Source organism: Dromiciops gliroides, chromosome 3 (genome assembly GCF_019393635.1).
Source record: "Dromiciops gliroides isolate mDroGli1 chromosome 3, mDroGli1.pri, whole genome shotgun sequence".
Taxonomy (NCBI): domain Eukaryota; kingdom Metazoa; phylum Chordata; class Mammalia; order Microbiotheria; family Microbiotheriidae; genus Dromiciops; species Dromiciops gliroides.
This window is the reverse complement of record NC_057863.1, coordinates 410,173,269-410,196,214: the sequence shown is the minus strand read 5'-3', so window position 1 is coordinate 410,196,214 and position 22,946 is coordinate 410,173,269. Positions and strand designations below refer to the sequence as shown.

At 37.2% G+C, this 22,946-nt stretch overlaps 1 protein-coding gene across 4 annotated transcripts in view; it reads right to left on the bottom strand.

The window, feature by feature from the left end:
* The window catches only part of HECW2 (HECT, C2 and WW domain containing E3 ubiquitin protein ligase 2), a 449,127-nt gene that overhangs the window by 87,199 nt on the left and 338,982 nt on the right, over nt 1–22,946 (bottom strand). The gene's annotated exons all lie outside the window — the stretch shown is intronic.

Genomic DNA, 22,946 nt, shown 5'->3' with positions numbered 1-22,946 from the left:
AGGCCCAGAAAGATCACGTGATTTGCCTATGATCAAACAGCTAGTTTTAGTGAGATCCCAGAAATTCTCAGGGGCACTCCTTTATTGTATCTCTGGTTTTTCCCCTTTCTGTTCTGTTTCTACTGCCAGCACCCTACCTCAGGTCTAGACTATCAAAACAACCTTTTAAGTGGTAACCTTGTCTCTAATCTCTTAAGGACCCTTCACAATCCATCTGACACACTGCTGCTGGGTTAATTTTCTGAAACTTGTACTTTGATCAGGTCAATCCTCCCATCCCCTCCAAAGTGCTTTATTGGTGTTCTCTGACCCACAGAATAAAAATCTATAGGTTCTGTCTTAAACCCTTGACCTCAAGGCTCTTAACAGAATTAAGCTCTGGATTTTTTTTTCCCTATGGAGGGACTAATTACATACATTTAAAAGGCAGAATACCATCACAGATAAGATTTGAGTCTGCATCTTGCATCAGTACTCCTTACTTAAAGGAAAATTAGTTTAAGTAAGTTTGCCATTATTGAGATAAAATTAATTAAGCCAAAGATAAAAGGACCTGTCAGGAGAACACCAGGAAACCACAACCTATAAGTATTACAGAATGTGTCAGAGCAGATGATCTCAGGTTTCAAGCAGAGGAATTACTTATTACACAAGCAAAATATAAAAGCAATGGCTTTTCACACTGGGGAAAATGATGTCACAGGATACTGTGACCACAAAGGGAAGAGTACGACTAGGTGAATTCCATGGGTTACTGGAAAAATGCTGCCTAAGAAAAATAATTCAACCATTCTAGATATGGAAGTACTTTGTTCATAGACTGAAGCTCATTTTGCTTTGTGATAAAACATCTGCAAACCAGACCAAGATGGTTTTTAAGAAGATTTCTGACAACAATCTCATGATTTTCATTGCTGAGAAATGAGCCAATTTAAACTATAATAAGTTGAAGTATTAGAAAAGAGTAACAACCATCATGATAATGATGATAATTGACATTTAAGTAGCTCATTATATTATGTAGCACATTTGAAAGGAGCTTAAAATATATTTTTAATTTAGTTTTCATAAAAATACCATAAGGAAACTATGTGTTATTATTCCCATTTAACAGATTAGGAGACTGAGGCTGGAGAGGAGTTAAATAACTTACTCAGTTACTGAATGTTAGAAGTAGGATTTAAACTCAGCTCTTCCTAGCTCCAAGTTCTGTACTCATTCAACTATAACAAGGTATCTCCCTACACCAGAAATGGAAAGCAAGCAACCAACCCAACCTCATATGCACACATACATACTTATCTCAATATATATGTACATATGCATAGGTGTGTATATGTATATGAATATGTATACACATAGAATAGCATGTATGTAGATATACTTTTCTCTACACACACATATACACATATACACTTATTCCTTTTGTGCCACCAACCACTGAATTCTAGGATATGAAGAATGTAGCAAGTGGAGGTCTTAGATGAGAAAGCAGTCCTAATTCTATCCCTATCTGCAGTGAAATCTTCTGCCCTCATTAAAAGGAAAAATAGGATAGACAGTTTGTCATCTTACATCTTCTAAGACTAGCCCTATTTTCTAACCCATGCCCCTACTACTGCCAAAGAGGTAACACAAGACGCTATTTCATTTTGAAGGTAGGCAGGTACGCTTAAGCAGTTCCTTTCAACCTCTAAAGACTTCTTCAGTGGGAACTAACTGGTTCTCACACATGGATATTAGTTACACCTATTTTAAGGGACTGGGTATCCCAACCTCAAAATTTTACCTCCTACAGTCATGTTCAGTTCTCATGCACTTAAAAAATTAATAGCATCTCATGACTGAAGGACATGTTGTTTAATTATAATGTAAGCCACAGTGATTAAGAAAGAAGATGAAGCACTAGCATTAAAATAGGATGGTGTATTTACTCAATTTAATTTCTTTGGAATGCTTTTTTGTAGAGTGGTCATTTAATAGCATCAGTACTGTATTCTGAAAAACAAACCCCTATGTAATTATTGGGGCTGTGTATATAGGTCAAACCTGATTTACATTCAGTGTCACAATATAATTGGGTGTTAAGAAGTTTGTCTAGTGTCCATTCTTTCCATAAAGCTTTGCTACAAGAAATTAGTTGAAAACAGACCTAGAGCCAAGAAAATAATAAATTTATTTGCCAAGAAAATAATAAAAACTCCCGTACCAGGGCAGAAGCACAGAAATGCTTATTTTAAATAATAAAGTGACAATGTTTTGAAATTAGATATCTTCTCTCTCTCATCTTCAATATTTAATTTTCATACTCTCCCCTACAGTAGTTCCTTTCTCTCTGAATATAACTATGCCCAAGTTTTCCCTGTCTTTAAATAAAACATATAAGCAAACAAAGAAACTTTCTCTAGATGCCCAGAGCTCCCACATCTCGTTCCCTCCATGTCCTGTCAGCTGCCTAGCTACTCAGGTCTTTCTCTTTTCCACAAAGCTGTTATAAAGAATTGCCTGCACTTATTCCTTTGATTTGGCATTTTAATCCTAAAAGCTATGCAATCTGACTTCCATCCTAAACACTTTAAAGTATGTGCTCTTTTAAAGATGACTGTATCTAGTAGCTTTTTCTCAGTCTTCAAACACTTGGAATTATGCTGCTTTTGACACTGCTGTCCCTTCTTATTTTCATGGAAACAGTTTCTGTGTTTTTTGTGATATAGCTTGTTCTTGGTTCTCTTCCTACCAAATGACTCTTTTCCTTCTCTTTCATGTATGTGCTCATTTCCTTCATCCTCTCCCTTTAATGAGTTTCCTAGGGTTCTGCTACAACAACAGGGTTCTACCATGAGCCTTCTCTTGCTTACACTTTCTCCCTTGGCAATTGTATCTATGGCTTCAACTGACACCTCTATAAGGAAGTTAACTAAATCTATCCCTCCAACCCCAACCTATCCCTAGTTTCAGACCTTTGCTTCCAATTCTGCTAGATCTCTCCACTTGGGTGTTTTAGCATTTCAAAGCTTAACTCATCACCTTCTTACAGTTAAACATATGCCTTTTTTCTGATGTTTTTGCATAGTTAAGATACCACCAACCTTCCATTCATTTCAAGGAAGCAACCAGGTGGTACAATGCATAAAGCACTAGACCCAGACTCAAATGCTTACTGATTATGAGCCCCTGGGCAAATCATTTAACCTCTGTCTGCCTTAGTTTCCTCAACTGTAGAATGGGGATAATAATAACACCTACCTTCCAGAGTTGTTGTGAAGACTAAGAAAATATTTATAAAACATTTTGCAAACTTTAAGATTATGTAAGTGCTAGCTATTATTATAATTATGTTATTATTACTTCAAAAATCATGTTTTTCTTCTCTATCTTCCTTGCCCCTTATATTCAATCAGTTACTAAGTCTTGGCAATTCTACCTCTAAAATTTCTCTAGGATCCATTCTCTTCTTGTTATATTTACTGCTACTAACCAAATTCAGGCCCTCATGACTTCTCTCCTAAACTATTGCAAAAGGTGCTCTATCTCTAATCTGTTTCTTCCCAATTCACTTCAATAGATATATTGTCTCAATGATGGATGGATTCCCTCTATGAGTGCAAATTGTAACACATTAACACATCCGTACTTTCTAATCCTGTGTAATTCTTATCTATTCCCTTTCACTGACCATCCACAAAGGACCTATTCAATATACTAAAGACCTTACTCTAGATCTTTTTATATTGTGTGGGAAGGAGTGCAACACTTGAACTGCCCATCCCTTTTTCCCACTACATGACTGGCCTATTTCCTTTTCCAATCCTACATTTTCTGGATGAGCTTCCTAAGAATTATACTTCTCCAATCTAGCTTATTTAAACTATTATTTCTTTATAAATGGAAAATAGATGGCGGAAAGGTCACAGATACCTGTTATCAAGGTTTCATACAAAATTTCAACTAATGCAAGTCAATTACCATCCATAATGAGGAGACTAATCCTTATTCAGTGACCATTTCTTCAATGTCCTTTGTTCAATTATTATTTATATCAAGGAAAGCAAAACTAGGAAGATGTGTGTTTGGGGCAGCTGGATGATACAGTAAATAGAACACTAGGCCTGGAGTCAGGAAGATCTGAATTCAAATCTTTGCTCAGATATTTACTAGTTATGTGACATTAGCCAAGTCACTCAACCTCTATTTGCCTCAGTTCTTCAGTTGTAAAATGGGGTCATACTAGAGAAGGAAATGGCAAACCACTTCAGTATCTTTGTCAAGAAGACCCCATATACAATGTCCATGGGATCACATAGAGTCAGACACAACTGAATGGCTGAATAACAATAACACTTCCCAAGGTTGTTGGCCACTGTCGAGGAGAAGATCCAGTAGAATCTAAGTTGGAGAGGAGTTCCTTATTGTAGGGTATCTAACATTTTTTTTGTCACAGACACCTTTACCAATAAGGTGAAACCCATGGACCCCACCTCACAGTAAAGTTTTCAGTGCATAAAATAAAATACATAGGATCAAAAAGGAAATTAATTATGCTAAAATATAATTATCAAACTATTTTTAGAAAGTTCATGAAAGAACCCTTGTCCTATAGGATGTTGAAATTTTCAAGATGTTCTTTTTTATACAATGCACCAAGATGCAAAATAGTGCCTAGACTCTGAGATGAGATATAGCATAACAAAGATAAATTTGTTCCAATTAGCCACACCAGAAAAACAAAATGGATGAATACCTATTATCTAGACTATAATGTGCAGCTGAATGGACAAAACATATATACATGTGTGTATATACATGCACACACATATGTGTATAGGTATATTTATACATATATGCACATTCATGTACATGTACACATACATATATTACATACACACACATATGAGATTTACATCTTGGACAGATCCTGAAAATGAGTAATGACTTGAGCTCAGAAGTGAAAAGGACAAGCAGAAATAACTTTATAGCCTTTGGAAAAATCACAAAGTTCTTTTAATGATCACAAATTTCTCAGAGAAACAAAAGATCACAAATGTTAGTAATATTGTTTGGTTGTGAATCACCAAAGACTATATATAGTCTTTAAAGATTTGAAGAAGAAAGATGGTGGTAATTAATATGCTGAGTACGAAATGCATTTTTGGACACGGGCAACATGGGAATTTGTTTTTACTTGACTTTTCTTATACGATGTAGAATCTTTCTCTCCTTTTCTCCCTCCCTCCCTCCCTTCCTTCCTTCCTTTCCTCCCTTGCTTCATTTCTTCCCCTTTCCTTTCTTTCCTCTCCTCTCTCCTTTCATCCCTCCTCTTCCTTCCTTTCTTCCTTATGTTTCTTTCTTCTTTCTTTCCTTCCATTTTCTTTCTGGGGTCGGGGGGTATGTATGAAGAAACAAATGCTTGATAACTAACAAAACCCAAAGTTTATTATAAAAGTGAACTGCATTTGCAAATCATTCAAAGGGCAAAAAAAAAGGCACCCAAGTGGTATTCTGAGGAATGAAGAACATTATAAACAAGGACTTACATAGAATATATGATATAAAGGATGCCCTTAAAGAAATGTTTGATCAAAAAAGATGGGCTGATCTCATTAGAAAAGTGAGGAATAGACAGCTTATGTGCTCTTTAATAGTCTCAAGATTTCAAGAGAACATGAGGAAGGCCTCAAGTATATGGAGCTGACCCCCTGTGGTGAACTCTGGAAGGCCACAAACAGGGCTCATTCAAGTTAGACTGCAATGCATTGTGATCTGCATCTCTGAAGGAAATAGCCACCTTGATGACATGACAGATCTCTTGGGGTTTTTGTATATCTTTTAAATGGCTTTTCCAGCCTAGGTCGTCCCTAGAAGTAGACCACAGCTTCCTTGTCCCCTCTGTTGACCTTTGGGTTAACTACAATTTTGATTCTTTGGAATTATGGTGGTCTATGATTTGCAACCACAGAGGAGAATATTGTTGTTTTTTTAAAAAATAGATTTCTTTAGGTGAGGAGCACTCTGGAATTGTTAAAAGCAAATGCAATCCAGTTTACTCTCTCCTATGCATTTTAGGGCTCAACTTAACATCTATTTGTAGTGCTGGTCCCAGTTATAATACACATTAATATATTGACAATGACCCTCCAATTGGCCATGGAAACTATGTCATAGTATGACATATAGTTTTTCCCTTCATAGATTTCTTTTGTTTTTTAAGTTTTGAGTTCCAAATTTTAAACCTCCTTCCCCTTCCCCCTCCCTGAGACAGTAAGCAGATATAGGTTATACATGTGCAATTACATAAAACATTACCATATTAGTCATTTTGTGTAAGAAAACTTGAATAAAAGAAAAAATGAAACATATCATGCTTCAATCTGTAGTCAATCAATATCAGTTCTTTGTTTGGAGGTGGATACTATGCTTCATCATTAGACTTTTGAGATTGTCTTCAATCATTGCGTTGCTGAGAATAGTTGTCATTCACAGTTCTTTATCAAACAATATTGCTGTCACTCACACAATGTTCTCTTGGTCCTGCTCACTTCACTATACATCAGTTCATGCAATTCTCTTCAGGCCTTTCTGAAATTATCCTGCTTGTCATTTCTTATAAAACAATAATATTCCATAACTATCATATACCAAAGCTTTTTAGCCATTCCCCAATTGATGAACATTCCCTTGATTTCTAACCACAACAAAAAGAGCTGCTAGAAATATTTTAGTACAAATAGGTCTTTTTCTCTTTTGGGGGACGTTTTTGGGATATAAACCTAGCAGTGGTATTTCTGGATCAAAGGGTATGAACAGTTCTATAGCCCTTTGGGTATAGTTCCAAATTATTCTCCAGAATGGTTGGACCTTTTCACAACTTCACCAACAGTGGATTTGCACCCTGGTTTTCCCACAGTCTCTCCAACATCCAATATTTTCCTTTTTTGTTATATTTGCCACTCTGATAGGCATGAGTTGATAACTCAGAATTGCTTTAATTTGCATTTCTCTGATCAATAGTGATCTAGAGCATTTTTTCATGTGATTATAGATAGCTTTGATTTCTTTGTCAGAAAACTGACTGTACATATCCTTTGACCATTTATCAATTGGAGAATGACTTGTATTTTTATAAATTTCACTCAGTTTTCCATATACACTTGAGAAATGAGGCCTTTATCAGAGATACTTGTTTAAAAAATTATTTCCCCGTTTTCTGCTTCCCTTATAATCTTGATTATTTTAGTTTTGTTTGGTGCAAAAACTTTTTAATTTCATATAATCAAAATTACCTATTTTACATTTTGTATTGCTCTCTATATCTTCTTTGGTCCTAAAATCTTCCTTTATCTGACAGATAAACGATTCCATGTTCTCTTAACTTGCTTATGGTATCACCCTTTATGTGTAAATCACGTACCCATTTTGACCTTATTTTAGAAAATGGTATGAGATATTGGTATATATCTAATTTCTGCTTAATTCTGCCAAATTTCCCAGTAGTTTTTGTCAAATAATGAGTTTTTATTTCCGAAGTTTGGATCTTTGGTTTATCATATGCTATATTACTATAGTCATTTACTATAGTGTGATTTGTACTTGTTCTCTTTTACTGATCCATCTCTCTATTTCTTAGCTAGTACCAGACTGTTTTTATTATCACCACTTTATAATACAGTTTGAGATCTGGTAGTGTTATGCCAGTATTTTTTTTATTGATTCTCTTGATATCCTTGAGCTTTTGTTCCTCCAGATGAATTTTGTTATTATTTTTTCTAGATCTATTTAATATTTTTGATAGTTTGATTGGTATAGTACTAAATAAAAAGTTAACTTAGGTAAGATTGTAATTTTTATTATATTAGTTTCATGGAATATTAACCACTCTTTTTTGTGTAATCTTGGCTTTCACCGAGATGTCCATGTAACGCTCTGGGTTTGATGCAATCAACTAAGTATCACCTCCAAACTGGGGCATCTGGAATATTTCAACATGTATAGGGAATTCTCCTTTCATTTGGACTTAGCACGGTACCAGTTCCATGACAATGGAGAACACATTTGGCAAGCAAATGTCTCTCTGTTTTGTGCTTCCTTTTATGGTAATAATCTGAGGTTCAATAAAGTGAATTATCTACATGGTTGTTTTACCAAGAAATCTTATAATATATACATGAGTCCTTAGTAGAAGAGAACCTTTAAGGCTGTGCTTTGTTCTGAAACAGGGAAAAATAATAACTGCTTAGAAATCTTATATTTGTACCTTTCAGGTTGTGTGATTGAGAAGATACAGTCTGCAGCAACAAGCCATCTATAAAAGCCTACCTGTCCTTATGGAACATTTCCATCAAAGATACATGTTTATATCATTCTCAAAAAACAACCTGTATGATCACAGAAGCTTAGCTGGTCTTGTGGTAACAGTGAAACTCTTTCTTACAGACAGCTCACTTGCTCCAAAGGTAGCAAGATGCCATATGCATATTGGATGGACTCCCTGTGGTAAACTTACAGAAAGACATGGATGAAATTCATATATGATGGGCAGGAAGGGGAGGATTGTAACCTACATCATTGAAGGGAATACCCACTTTAATAAGATAACAGATGAATTGGAGCATTGGATTTTCCCTTATATGACGTCTTTATTATAGATCTCTATGGCCCTCCCCATGTTTTGGCCCTGAGCTAGCTGTCAAGGCTTATCTATCATTATTCTCCTTCATGCCCAATAAGCTCCAATCAAACAGGACAATTCCCTAAATGTCTCTGGCCTCAGACAGTTACTAGTTGTGTGACCCTGGGAAAGTCACTTAACCCCATTTGCTTCAGTTTCCTTATCTGTAAAATGAGCTGGTGAAGGAAATGGCAAACCATTCCAGTATCTCCACCAAGAAAACCCCAAATGGGGTCACACATGACTGAAAACAAGTAAACAACAACAACAAAAAACTGTAAGTTCTAGGAGAGTAAGGAGTGTCATTCATTTTCCTATATCAAATAGTGTCATGCCATTTAGTAGGCACTCTGTAAATTTAGAGGGCCAACAATGAAGTCAGAAGACCTAGGTACAAATCCTACCTCTGACATATATGAGGTGTGTGACCATGGACAAGTCACAACCTCTCAGTGCCCCAGGTGATTCAGAAATCTATTACAAAGAATTGCAGGTCTGCATCCTTGGAGAAAGTTTTCCATTCTGATAAATCACGCATCTAGATTAAATAAAACTAAACAACAGCCCCATATGGAGGCCATTTGTCAGCTAAGGACACTACCACTCCCTATAACATGGAATATCCTTTCCTTGTATCCCTCCCTCCCTCTCTCCCTCTCTCCCTCTCTCTCTCTCTCTCTCTCTCTCTCTCTCTCTCTCTCTCTCTCTCTCTCTCTCTCCCTCTCTCTCTCTCTCTCTCTCTCTCTCTCTCTCTCTCTTCCTTTCCTCTATCTCCCCATTTCTGCTGCTTTTCTAACCATTGCCTCAAACCCATCAGTGGCTTCACTGACACTGGATGACTACCCTGGTCTTCTCAAGATTTAAAAAGCCACTGGGAGCTTGCTATTGAGAGCATGCCCCAGGCACTGCATTCCCTGTGTGAAATGCTCTTCCCTAATTCATTTGTGATATTGCTGTGGGTGGTAGAAAGGTGACATTTTTCTAACTCACAAAGGGTTCTATTTCAGAGGCAGATGGAATGCTGTGTATTGTTTACACATGCTCCTTAAGTCTGCCAAGTACTTTGGGAGCAAGGTCCTGGGGAAGAACTCCCTCAAAACCACATACCTACAGCACTAATCGAATGCAGGATGAAGAATCAAGACCCATGCATTCCACTGCAGGCACAATGTGTGACCTTGGACAAGATTGCTTAGTTCCTGAGTATCTCTGTCTGCATATAAAGGATTACTTAGTTCACAAGAGAGCTGTAAAAATCTACACACTTACTCAAAAGAGAGGGAAAGCATGTGAAAAGCACATTATAAGTAGAAGGATTTGTCATTTCTCTATGTAACATAGGCATTAATTACTACAAGAGATCTTTCCAGTGCTTATCACCATTAACTGCCTTCTAATTAATTGGCTGGGAGGGAACGGTGGGGGGTGGGGGGGGGGAAGGAATGTGTCTCAAAAGACATCTTAACTAGTTCAAGGCAACACAGAAATTGACCTCATAATTCCTTCATTTAGGGCACACTATATTTCATAATTCCCTAATACCATATAATTATCTATTAAAAGCACCTAGCATTTGCTTATGTGTTCTGTTTGAAGAAACAACATGTTACACTGATTGCGTGAACACAGGATTATATCAAAGAACATCTAGACTAGCTCCCAATAAAGTAATTGTGGAACAATAGGGTGGCATACAACCACTGATGTGAAGTTTCATTAAAGAAATTAATTCAAGCCTCCTAGCTCTGCACTAATGAACACTGAAACCATGGTTAAGAAAAAAAAGGAATGCAAACACACCAAAATCTAGTCTCATTTTTAAAACTTCTACCCTTTCACTGCTCCAGGGCACAGTCAAAGCCAGGAAATTTAAGACAGTTGGAGCCAAGTAGTGTTTCAGCAAGGCCAAAAAAAATACACTTTTTCTTCACACAATACTAAAAAAGTTATTATTTTAAGAACAGAAAAGGACCTTAGTATTTCTGAAGACATAACAACTACAGCCTCAACAAAACTAGAATGTAGCTTTAAAAGAAGTTTAAATCATCTACATAGAAATTTTTGCCAAATAAACTAGGGATCCATCAAAATACCCATACCTACCTAGCCTGTTTACACATATACACTGAGCAATAGGACTTTGATCACAATATAAAGAATCATAATTTAAGAATGAAGCATTACAATAACTCTAGATTGGTGATCCCAAATCTTAGTTTTGTAACACACTACAAGGCAGGGAAACAATTTATTTTAATTTACTCCAATTAAAAGTAAAACATGACTCACATATTCCTTCCCTTCTTGGAGTTTCTTACTTCTGTTTCCTTAGCATTGTGGGGGAGCACATATAACTGTTTTCTCTACATTGTTCCCTGTCTTCCCACACAATCTTTCAACTATTGTAGAAGTGTAGAAGAGGCATGAATGATACTACTTGTTGAAGACAAAGGGAACATTTCACTTTTCCAAGTAAAAGTAATTAGAAGGAAAGTGATGGTGAGGAGCACTGCAAAGATTTCTTTGGTTAAACAATGGTTACTTGCTATGAAGGGTTGAAAAGGAAAAAAAAATTATATATATATATATATATATATATATATATATATATATATATATATATATATATATATATATATATATATATACATACTTGTGTGCATGCCTTTGAGCCATTATTTGTTGAACTTCCAGGATATTCTCCTTTCAATGTCCGACTAAAAGTCTCTAACAGAACCTGTACCCTTATACATGGAGATTGTGACATATATATTGATGTTCCTTCAAATAACCAAACTTTTCCAATTTCTCTCAATTCTCATACCCTAACAATCCTCAACTCCACTCTGCCTGAACTATTACTAAATTACCCAAACCTCACCATAATTCTCCAAGTATCGCACCTTCATGCACTCATAAATTCCTTTATGTAATCACCGTCTTTTATCATTACAGCTTTCCTAATGCCTTTAGAATTACAGTCTTTTGAACCCAACATTACTTCTGTTCTTTATACTGTTCAGTTATTTCTCAATCTATCACCTCTATACTGGCTAAACGCTCCTCCCTTTCCTATCCTGACCCCTTGATGAATTAGTTCAACTCTACACTCTCCTTTCCTCTTGGATCCTTTGCTCCATTGTCCTATCACTGGTCACACATGACTAAACATCAACCATGGAATATTTCCATGTTTTACCTCCTGGCACAAAAGATATGGAGAAAATCACGAAACTATGCTAACTAGGTCCACTTAAAATTTATGGTATCTAATCTCTAGCCCTCACTGGAGCAAGGAAATCATTCTATTCTTCCTGGAACAATTTGGAACTCCCCACATCTGTAGTTCTAAACCTTCTTAACTCTTCTCAAATCATCCACAGCCCCTCTTTCCCCTCCCTCTTGGCTGGGGACCTTAAATACCACTTAATTTTTAAAATTGAGGTCATTATTTGAGCACTCTTTCTTCTCCTTTCCTTAATTCATATTGTTCAGATGTTCTTCCCACTATCTTCTCCTTTACTCTTGCCCTTCTCCTTGTCAAGGATATACCGACTACATGGACACATCCCGTCATCATCTCCAGAAGATTTCCACATCTGTCATCATCCTCATTCCCTCTAATCTTCAATCTTTCCCTGTCTACTGCCTCCTTCCCTGATGCCAAAAAACACATTCATGTCACCACTATGCTTAAATAAAAATTCAACCCTCACTTAATCCTACCATTACCACTATCATCCTAAATCTCTTTCCCTTCTTAGCTAAACTTCTTGAGAAATCTGTTTACATTAGGTACATCCACCTCCTTCTCTCTTGCATCTAAATTTGACCCAATCTAGTTTCCAACTTCATCATTCAAGTGAAACTACTCCTTTCAAAGTTACCAATGCTCTCTTTAAAATTTTTCAAAACTCTTTAAATTTAAATTTATTTTTTAAATATTTAAATTCACAACTCTACTAACAAGGCAATACTGACGCTATTTTTCCACATCCCCTGCAGCATGTTATTTTCCTTTTGGTGTGAGGTAGTACATCAGAGTTGTTTTACTTTTCATTTCTTTAATTATTAGTGATTTAGAGTATTTTATATGCCTATTAATAGCTTTGATTTCTTTCCCCCAAAACTGCCAGTTCATATGCTTTGAGCATTTACCAATTAGAGAATGGTTCTTATTTTTTATAAATTTGGTTCAGTTGCCTATATATTTGAGAAATGAGGCCTTTAGTAGAGAAACTTACTGTAAAGACCTCCCCCATACAATTTTCTACTTTCCTTTTAATTTTGGCTGCATTGCTTTTGCTTGTGCAAACCCTTTTTAATTCCATGTAATCAAAATCATCCATTTTATTTCCTGTGATTCTATTTCTTGTTTGGCCATAAACTCTTCCCTTATCCATATATCTGATGGTATATTTTTCCATACTTTCTCTAATTTGTTTATAAAATCACCTTTTATTTTAAAAGCATGTACCTATTTTGAGTTTTTCTTAATATGTTTTTCTTTTTCTTTTTTTTTTTGCAGGGCAATGAGGTTTAAGTGACTTGCTCAGGGTCACACAGCTAGTAAGTATCAAGTGTCTGAGGCTGGATTTGAACTCAGGTCCTCCTGAATCCAAAACTGGTGCTTTATCCACTGCACCACCTAGTTGCCCCCTTTTCTTAGTATGTTGTGTGAGATGTTGGTCCACACTTAGTTAATATTAGATGGCTTTCTAGTTTTCCCAGCAATTTTTTTTGTCAAATAGTTAATATTTTCCCCCAAAGCTTACATCATTGGATTTATCAAACAATATATTACTAAAATCTTTTACTATTGTATAAAGTGTACCTAATCTGTTTCACTGATTCACCACTCTATTTCTTAAACAGTATCAGATTGATGATTACCACTTCATAATATAGCTTGAAATCTGGTATTGTGAGGCTACCTTCCTTCACATTTATTTTCTTTGATTTCCTTGATATTCTTGACCCTTTCTTTCAGATGAATGTTATTTTTTTCTAGCTTTATAAAAAATTCTTTAGTAGTTTGATTGGTATGGCACCATCTGTCTTTATTTGTGTGAAAATGTGTTGTCTGCAGTTATTTTAAATGGAATTTCTTTTTTCATTTCTTTCTGCTTGGTTTTGTTGGTAACATTTAGAAAAGCTGATGGTTTATATGAGTTTATCTTATATCCTTCTAAATAACTTTGCTAAATTTGTTAATTGCTTCAATTATTTTTTTAGGTGATTCTCTAATTATACCATCAAATAATCTGCAAAGAGTGATACTTTTGTTTCCTTGCTGCCAATTCTTGTTCCTTTTCCTTTTCTAATTGCTATAGCTAGCTTTTCTAATACAATATTAAATAAGGGTGGTGATAATGGACAACCTGACACTATTCCTGATCTTATTGGGAAGTCTTCTAATTTATCCCCTTTACATATAATGATTGCTCTTGGTTTTAGATAAATACTAATTACCATTTTATGAAAAACTCCACGTATGCCTATGCTTTCTATTGTTTTTAATAGGAGTAGTTGTTGCATTTTGTCAAAAGCATCTATTGAAATAATCATATCATTTTTGTTGTTTTTGTTATTGATGTGGTCAATTATACTGATAGTTTTCCTAATATTAAACCAGCCCTGGATTCCTACTATACATCCCATCTAGTCATAGAGAACATTGCTTTCCCTCCTTGATCCCATGAGTTTATTCTCTTCCTCTTCCTTGCTCCCTAGTAGTCCCAAAACTGGTAGTGCCTCTTTTCCCCTTCTCCTTCATTCCACTGGCCTCTTTATCCTGCAGCCCTTGTTCCTTGGCAGCTATAGTGACCAAAGCAGGTTATTCTGAGTTAGACATTCCTCTGAAATGTCGAAAAATCATAGAAGACCACCTGGAAAAACATGAATACAACTCCTTCACTTTCCAGGTAAGAAAAATGAAGTCAAGAGATATTGAGCTAGGACTGGAATACAAGTGCTCTGATCCTTAGTGTCCTGTGTTCTTCCTGCTTCAGGACATCAAAGGATTACACGATATCTTATTTGAATTATCTGAGTACAAAGTTTCTCTATTAGCCCTTTGGAACTTTGTCTTTACTTACAAGATTTAATTTTTAAAAAGAAAGAGAGGGTGAGTCCTGGGCTCTGGGCCACGATAGGATCTGCTGCCATCCATGCCCTATGGGGTACCAGGGCCCTTGGGCCCCATCTCAGCAAGGGCCTGGGGGACTCCAGACCTGTGGGATGCATGGGGATATGGGCCCACAGGGAGGCTGAAGGAGCCGGGGATGGTTCTGGGCTCAGCAGTGCCCAAGGCCTCCCCAGAACTAACTAAGGATCTCTTTCCTACTGAATTCTCTCCCCAGAAATGGGCAAATTCATGAAACCCGGGAAGGTGGTGCTGGTCCTGGCGGGGCAGTACTCTGGGCACAAAGCCATCATCATCAAGAACATTGATGATGGGACATCTGACAGGACCTACAGCCATGCCTTGGTGGCAGGCATTGACTGCTACCCTTGAAAGGTGACTGCAGCAATGGGCAAAAAAGAAGATTGTCAAGAGATCGAAAATTAGGTCTTTTATGAAAGTTTATAACAACCACCTCATGCCCACCAGATACTCTGTGGATATCCTATTGGACAAAACAGTTGTCAACAAGGATGTGTTCTGTGACCCTGCACTAAAACTTATGGTGAGAAGGGAGGCCAAGGTCAAGTTTGAGGAGAGGTACAAGACAGGCAAAAACAGTGATTCTTCCAGAACCTACGGTTTTAGAACTACCCTGTTGGTCAGTAAATAAAATGTTTATTAAAAATGAAAAAAAAAAGAAAGAGAAAGAAAGGAGGCACTCAAGGCGATGACTTTTTAAATCTTCACTCTTCTAACAGCAAAACACTTTTAGAACACTTCAAAAATCTTTATTCTATAGATAGTTTTATTCTCTAGGTAGAACAGCTAGATGGTGCAGCGGATAGAGTGCTTGGCCTGAGGTCAGGAAGACTCATCTTCCTGAATTCAAATCCAGCCTCATCACTAACTGTGTAGGCCTGGGCAAATCGCTTCACCTTGTTTGCCTCAGTTGCCTCATTTGTAAAATGAGCTGAAAAAGGAAATAGTAAACCACTCCAGGATCTTTGCCAAGAAAACCCCAAATGGGGTCACAAAAAGTCAGACACAACTGAAAAATGACTAAACAACAACAAAGATCAGTATAGGAGAGAAATTGTGACTGTTTCTTTTCCACAGTGGGCAAGGGAGGAGAGAAATCCAGGACAGAAGTAAAAATTAGTAGCACTAGAAAGAAAACCAGGTAACCAATGCCTAGAGCAGGAGGAAATAAAGAAAAGGGGTGGGGCATGGATACCAAGCAGAATAGAGAAGTATCCTGGGTATTTTCCCTGTTAAGAGACTTTGTCCCTCATAGTTGCTCTCCAGACTCTTACCCCTGACTCTAGTCTCTCACTTCTTGTATTAGGGCCTAAGAGCCACCTGGTTACTTGGAGTGGGGTGGGGGGAGTGTTTCCAGTGCTAATACACTATGTGTGTGTGTGTGTGTGTGTGTGTGTGTGTGTGTGTGTGTGTGTGTATGTGTGTGTGTGTGAGTGAAGTTTCAAATTGGAATTCTGAATGAATTATCCCACACAAAATCCGGCATGGACTAGGTCATGTTAGGTTCCATCCAACCCACTGCAGGTACATTATGGGTTAGAAGGCTTTTGTGGAGTGGCTGAAATATTAACCACCATTTATAGCATACTTTCTATGGGAAAATGAATTCTGAGTTCCAAACAAGAGACTTGCAAATGAACTTCTGGAAAAGAACTTGTTTATTAAGTAGGGATCACTGAATCCAGACCTGGACCCATGCTATCACTAGTATAATTTATTAAGCCAAATAGAACATCAGATTCTGGGGAAATCAGAAACCAGAAGTGGGCACTGAATATGATGGTCTTCCTCCAATGAAAACTCCAACTCTGCCATCCCTTTGCTGCTGCTGCCACCTCAATTATCATCTTTAGCATATGGTTTGAGAACCAGTCCATTGCCAAACATTGACTCATATGCGTGAAACCCAGGGCCAGCTTCAGCTGTAAAAGCTAAGGATACAAACATAGTCCTAGACTGAGAAAAGTACATTTTTTTTTAAAAAGGGAAGAACACAAGACAGACTTACAAGTTCCTTGATGACAACCATTGGTTCTGCTTTTGTCTTTGGATTCCCAGTACTTAGCATAGTGCCAGGAACATAGTAAGTGTTTAATAAGTGTTTGCTGATCGTTTTCTTGATGAACCATTTAAAATGAGATGGAATTCTCCCATGTAGCATTTATTAGGTTTGAACTGGGTAGGATCTGTAAGGACCTCCAATCTTTACCTAGGTAGAAAGGACTGAGAAATATCTCCTAAGCTCGGTGAGGTGGGAAGGACAAGGAAGAGGTAAGGGAAAGAAAGTATGAATTCCTTATCATTTCATTCACTTTAGGAAGAACAAAATAGCACTAATAAGGGAGGCAGACCACTTTTTCAACGTAAAAATCTAGCATTTGCCCTATGGCATGAATTCTGAAATTAAATTCTGAATTACAATTACCTTCAAAGTAAAACTTCCTAATTTCCAAAGTCATTTCTTAGACTTTTAAAAAAAATTGTCCCTCTGCCCAAAGGAGGCTTTTTAGGGAAAAAAAAATAGGCCAAACAAAGTAACTGAGTTCCCTGTACTTTCTTCTTTCCAAAGCTAAATTTCTTTAATGAATTAGATGCTGACAGTCCCCACTACTTCCTCCTCACTATCATTAACTCTTTGCAATCTAACTTCCATCCTCTACCACTCTATTGAAAATGTATTCTTCAAAGTGGTTGACAATCTCTTGATCATTAAATGTCATGACCTATTCTCAGCCCCCATTCTTATGGCTTATATTTATACTTATATAAATACTCATTATATACTTATATATATTTATACACTTCTATAAATTTATAATTTCCAGGATACTTTCATATATTTTCAAAAGGAGTATGGTACAGCCAGAATGATACTCCTAGGGATTTTCCCTGTCAGGAGACTCCGACCCTACCAGCTCCTCTCCAGACTCCTGTTCTCATCCCTGACTAGACTTAGATTGTAAGCTCCTTGAAGGCAGGGACTATCTTTCGCTTCTTTTTATATCCTGAATGCTTGGCAGTGTGTGGCACATAGTGGACACTTAATTATTGTTTATTGATTAAAAGAGCACCTGGTAAAAAAAATTAATTAAAATTTTAAAAAGCACCTGTTTTTGATACTTATGTGATCTTGGACAAATCATTTAACCTCACTGAGGATCAGTTTACTTATCTATCAAATGAAGGAATTGAATTAGATGACCTCCAAGGTTCCTTCAAACTCTAAATATGATTCTATGATTTTTTAAAAAATTGTCAATATTTACAAAGTATTCTTCTCACAATAATCCTGTGAGGTGAGGAATTCAAGTGTTATTATCCCCATTTTACATATGAGGAAACTTAAACACAGAAGGTTAAATGACTTGCCCAGGGTCACATCAACCAATCAATCGGTATTTATTAAGTTCCTACTATGTGCCAGGAAGTCTTCTAAGGGCTAGGGACACAAAGAAAGGCAAAAACCAGTCTGTGCTCTTAAGACGATCATAGTCTAATGGGGGAAACAACAAGCAAAAAAAAAAAAAACAACTGCACAAACAAGATATGAAAAACAAGACATGAATTTAAGGTAACCTCGGAGGAAAGGCACTAAGATTTTGAAGGACTAGGAAAGACTTCTTGAAGAAGGTAGAGCTCTATGTAAAACCTCAGGGGAGCCAGGAGGTGGAGATGAGGAAGGAGAGGCATGGGGAGCACACCTAATCAAATATTTAGAGTTGAAAGATGAAATATGAAGGGAACTAGGTGGCGCAGTGGATAAAGCACTGGCCCTGGGTTCAGGAGGACCTGAGTTCAAATCCAGCCTCAGACATTTGACACTTACTAGCTGTGTGACCCTGGGCAAGTCACTTAACCCTCATTGCTCCCACCAAAAAAAAAAAGAAAAAGAAAAAGAAAGAGAGAGAGAGACACACACACACAGACAGAGACCGAGAGAGAGAGAGAGAGAGAGAGAGAGAGAGAGAGAGAGAGAGAGAGAGAGAGAGAAAGGAAGAAGAAATATAAGGTGTGAGGAACAACAAAGACATCAGAGTCACTGGAGTGCAGCAAATGAGGTGGGCAGGAAGGTAGAAGACTGGAAAGACAGAAAGGTTGTTAAGGACTTTAAGAGCCAAACAGAGAATTTTATATTTGGTCACATAATCAGAAAGTATCAGAACTAGGACTTCTGACTCCCTGACCATGGCTTCTCCTCCTCCCAGATGTGCTTCTGTCTCTAAATACTTTGCCCCCATAACTCAGCTGCCCTCTGGCTCTGGAACTTCCCTCGGTACCTCTGCATTTCTCACATGGCTTCACTACTTTGGAGCTTTTCTGACTGACTTGTCCATCATGCTCTGGTGTCAGTACTTTCCACTGCCCTGAAATTTTTAGCTTCCTTTTAAACGCTTTGTCTTCCCTCATTAGATTATAAGCTTTTTGAGGGCAAAGACTGTCTTTTTAATTTTTTTTTGTATTTTTATTCCCAGTGCTTAACACAGTTTCTGGCACGTAGTAGATATTTAATAAATGTTTATTTGATTTGGAGGGCCTTGGGCCATCTCACCCTCAATATCCCTCTTCCAAGCTAGCCTCCCCTACATCTCCATGATGACCTTTTGGGTTTCTATTTTGGGAATGATCCCAGGTCAATCCTGCTTCATTCTATACCCCAAATAGAATGTAAGATCCTTGAGGGCAGGGACTGTGTTTCTTTTTGCCTTTATTTGTAGCCTTAGTGCTTTGAACATTACCTACCTACCTACCATGACATCTACTGCTTCTTGTAAACCTCTATGGGAAGGTTGGACTATTAGCAGTTCTATTTTTAAATGAGGCAAATAGGGGCAGCTAGGTGGCACAGTGGATAAAACACCAGCCCTGGATTCAGGAGGACCTGAGTTCAAATTCGGCCTCAGACACTTGACAATTACTAGCTGTGTGACCCTGGGCAAGTCACTTAACCCCAATTGCCTCACCAAAAAAAAGAATTAGGCAAATAACATGCAGAGAGATTAAATTACTTTCCCAAAGTCCCATAGCTAAGAAGCATAGCTGGGACTGAGATATAGGTCTCCCAATTCTTAAGCTTGGATCTTAATTCTTATTACATCATTTGCCACATATAGATGCATATACAAATATTTTATAGCCCCCTCAATGGAGCTGATTTTTACTTTCTAGATATATTATTCCCCTGAGCAAAAACTATGTAACGATTGGAATGAGGCCACCTGCTGGAGACTTACTGTAGAAGAGTTCCACCCATGAAGCGAAGGTCTTTGAGGGCAAGACCAGGAGTCTCTTCTTTGGCGTCAGGAAGTGACGCGGGCGAGTGGGAGGAGGAAGGAAGAGACTGGCGCTTGGGCTCAGGCTCTTTCCTCTGGACTCTGGTGGAGAAGGGAGCTAGAAATGTGCTCTCCCTTTAATAGATAGGAATCTAGGCCTTTCTCTCTCTTTACCAAATTCTTATTCTCCTTAATAAATGCTTAAAAGTCTAACTCTTGCTAAAGCTTATAATTTATTGGCGACCACTCATTAGATATTTTAGACAGGCTAGCTAGAATTTTAGCCCTTAACAACTAATAGACTAATGGACTGATGGTCAGGCTCAGCCAAGAGCTATAAGTATTGAGGACCATTAAACAACTAACATTCGAGTGCCAACAAATGTTTATTTTTTACTTAGATCTAAAACCTGCATATTACCACTATGAACTAGAGTCCAAATGACCAAATGTCCTTGGTTTTCTCTCTCTCTCTCTCTCTCCTGGAAAAGGCAAAAATCACTGTAGCTTTAAAATGACACAAGGTTGATTTTATTTCCCTTTCCAATAATTGGCTTCCTTTTTCATAATTTAGTTTTCCATTTGAGGCAAATCAAACAATATCACATCCTTCAAATAACATACATTAGATATAATAGGTACACACATATAGCATGTGTCATAAGCTCAGCCTAGATATAAACCAACACTCTCCATACATGGTACCTTCCCCCTCCATTCCCTTTCTCTCTTCTTCTTCTTCTTTGCTTTCTTGCTTACTTTCTTGCTTGCTTGCTTCCTTCTTTCTTTCCAGAGCCAATTCACCACATCTTGATCTTGAATGTCAGGATACTAATTTGAGTTCAAATGGTAGAAAAAGAAAGTTGTTTCCTTCAGACTCAACATTAGGGATCACTTGTTTCTGTGAGAAAACTGCCTTTAAAAAAAAATTCAATAGTTGCTTGCTCTATTCTATATAACTGTCAGAGAATCACAGGTTTGAAGTTGGAAGGAGTTCCAGCAGTAATTAAGTTCAATTCTCTCCATCCTACTTTACAGGTTATTAAACTGAGCTCCAGAAAAATTAAGTAGTATGACTAAAGTAACATAGCAAAAGGAGCCAGGATTCGAATCCATGTCTCTAATTCCAAATCCAGCATTTATTCCATGATATAATGTTGTCCTTGTAAGTCATATTTAAATTTAAGTTACTTTTAAAATGTTCATAGACAAAAACGAGGCTTGGCATCTTTAGAAGTTCTACAAACAGAAGGACCCAAGCTAGAATAGTGTTACTACTCCAGGGCTAAAATTCAAAATATAGGCAAGGATGGAAGAAGACTGAGGCCTTGGGAGGGATGAATGCTGGGTCTTTTCTGACTAGGGAATGGATCATCACTGAGGAGACTGAGGTTGCTACTCTTATTCCCCATATTTCTTTTTAAAGGTTTACATTGGTAGCTGACAGAACAGGCCCCAGGAGATTATAGATAGATACTCAGTGAAATAATTTCCCACATACTTGCTGACACCAGCAGAAAGAAATCCCAGATAGAGATTTTAGCTAAAGTATTAGCTTAAGTGCTTAATTAAAGGTGTGGTGCCTGAAGGGGCACCATCTGTAGGTTGAGGTGCTAAGCTTTTAGGTCTTTCTGGTTCTGGGTACAGGCTTCTTAGAAGAGATGCAATGTGGCAAACTCTTCTAAACTTCTAAGAAGCAAAATAGCTTGAGGCCTTCTCAAGCCCCGAATGCCAGCAACTTATAGAGCCAACTATACACATGCCAAAACTCAGAGCAAGGAATGCCTGGAAGAGTCACTGTAAATTGTCCACATGTCATATGTATGTTTGTGTATGAGTATATTATATTTATATATTATATATGTATATATCATGTGTGTACATATAGGTATATTGTGTGTATGTATCAGTTATATATTTATATTATATGTGTGTATTGTACAACTTCCCCACAGACCACACACACATGCATGTACACAGAATGCTTGTCATGTCCTTAATAAATGCTTGTTAATCAATTGGTTGATTGGCAATTTATAGAGAAAATGCTGATACACACACACATATGTGTGTCTCTCTCTATAAATTTATATGGACACACACATATGTCTATTTATATACAATCCCACATATATACATATATTTGTTGTTATTCAGTTGTTTCAGTTATGTTCAATTCTTTGTGACCCCATTTTGGGTTTTTCTTGGCAAAGATACTAAAGTAGTTTGCCCTTTCCTTCTCCAGATCATTTTATAGATATGAAACTGAGGCAAGCAGGGTTCAGTGACTTGCCCAGTATCACACAGCTAGTAAGTGTCTGAGGCTGAATTTGAACTCATAAAAATGAGTCTTCTTGATTCCAAGCCCAGTGCTCTATCCACTACACCACCTAGCTGCCCCTATTATTCATCAAAGAAACCTTTAGAGATTTCTCGCAATCTGGTAGTAGATACTCAAATTATAGGTATAATATGCAATTTAATACAATACATATTTATTACACACCTACTAAGTACAAAGACACTTGCTGAAAATTCACAATGAAGAAACAACAATATCCCTGCTCTTGGAGAGTTTATAATCTAATGGGGGTATATGTGTAGAATGTAAAAGAAATCCAGACAGTGTTCAAGGAAAATCTGAGAAGGGAGAATAATTATTAGCTGGAGAGGCGACAAACAGGGGACTCAGATTTATCCCAATCCACATCCAAAATAAAATCCCTGCTATACTTTAACCCAACAAGTGACCATCGAGCCTCCACATGAGACCTAAAGGAAGGGGTACCTATCACCTCTTGAAGGAATCTATTTTAATTTTGGACAGCTCCAATTGCTGAAAAGT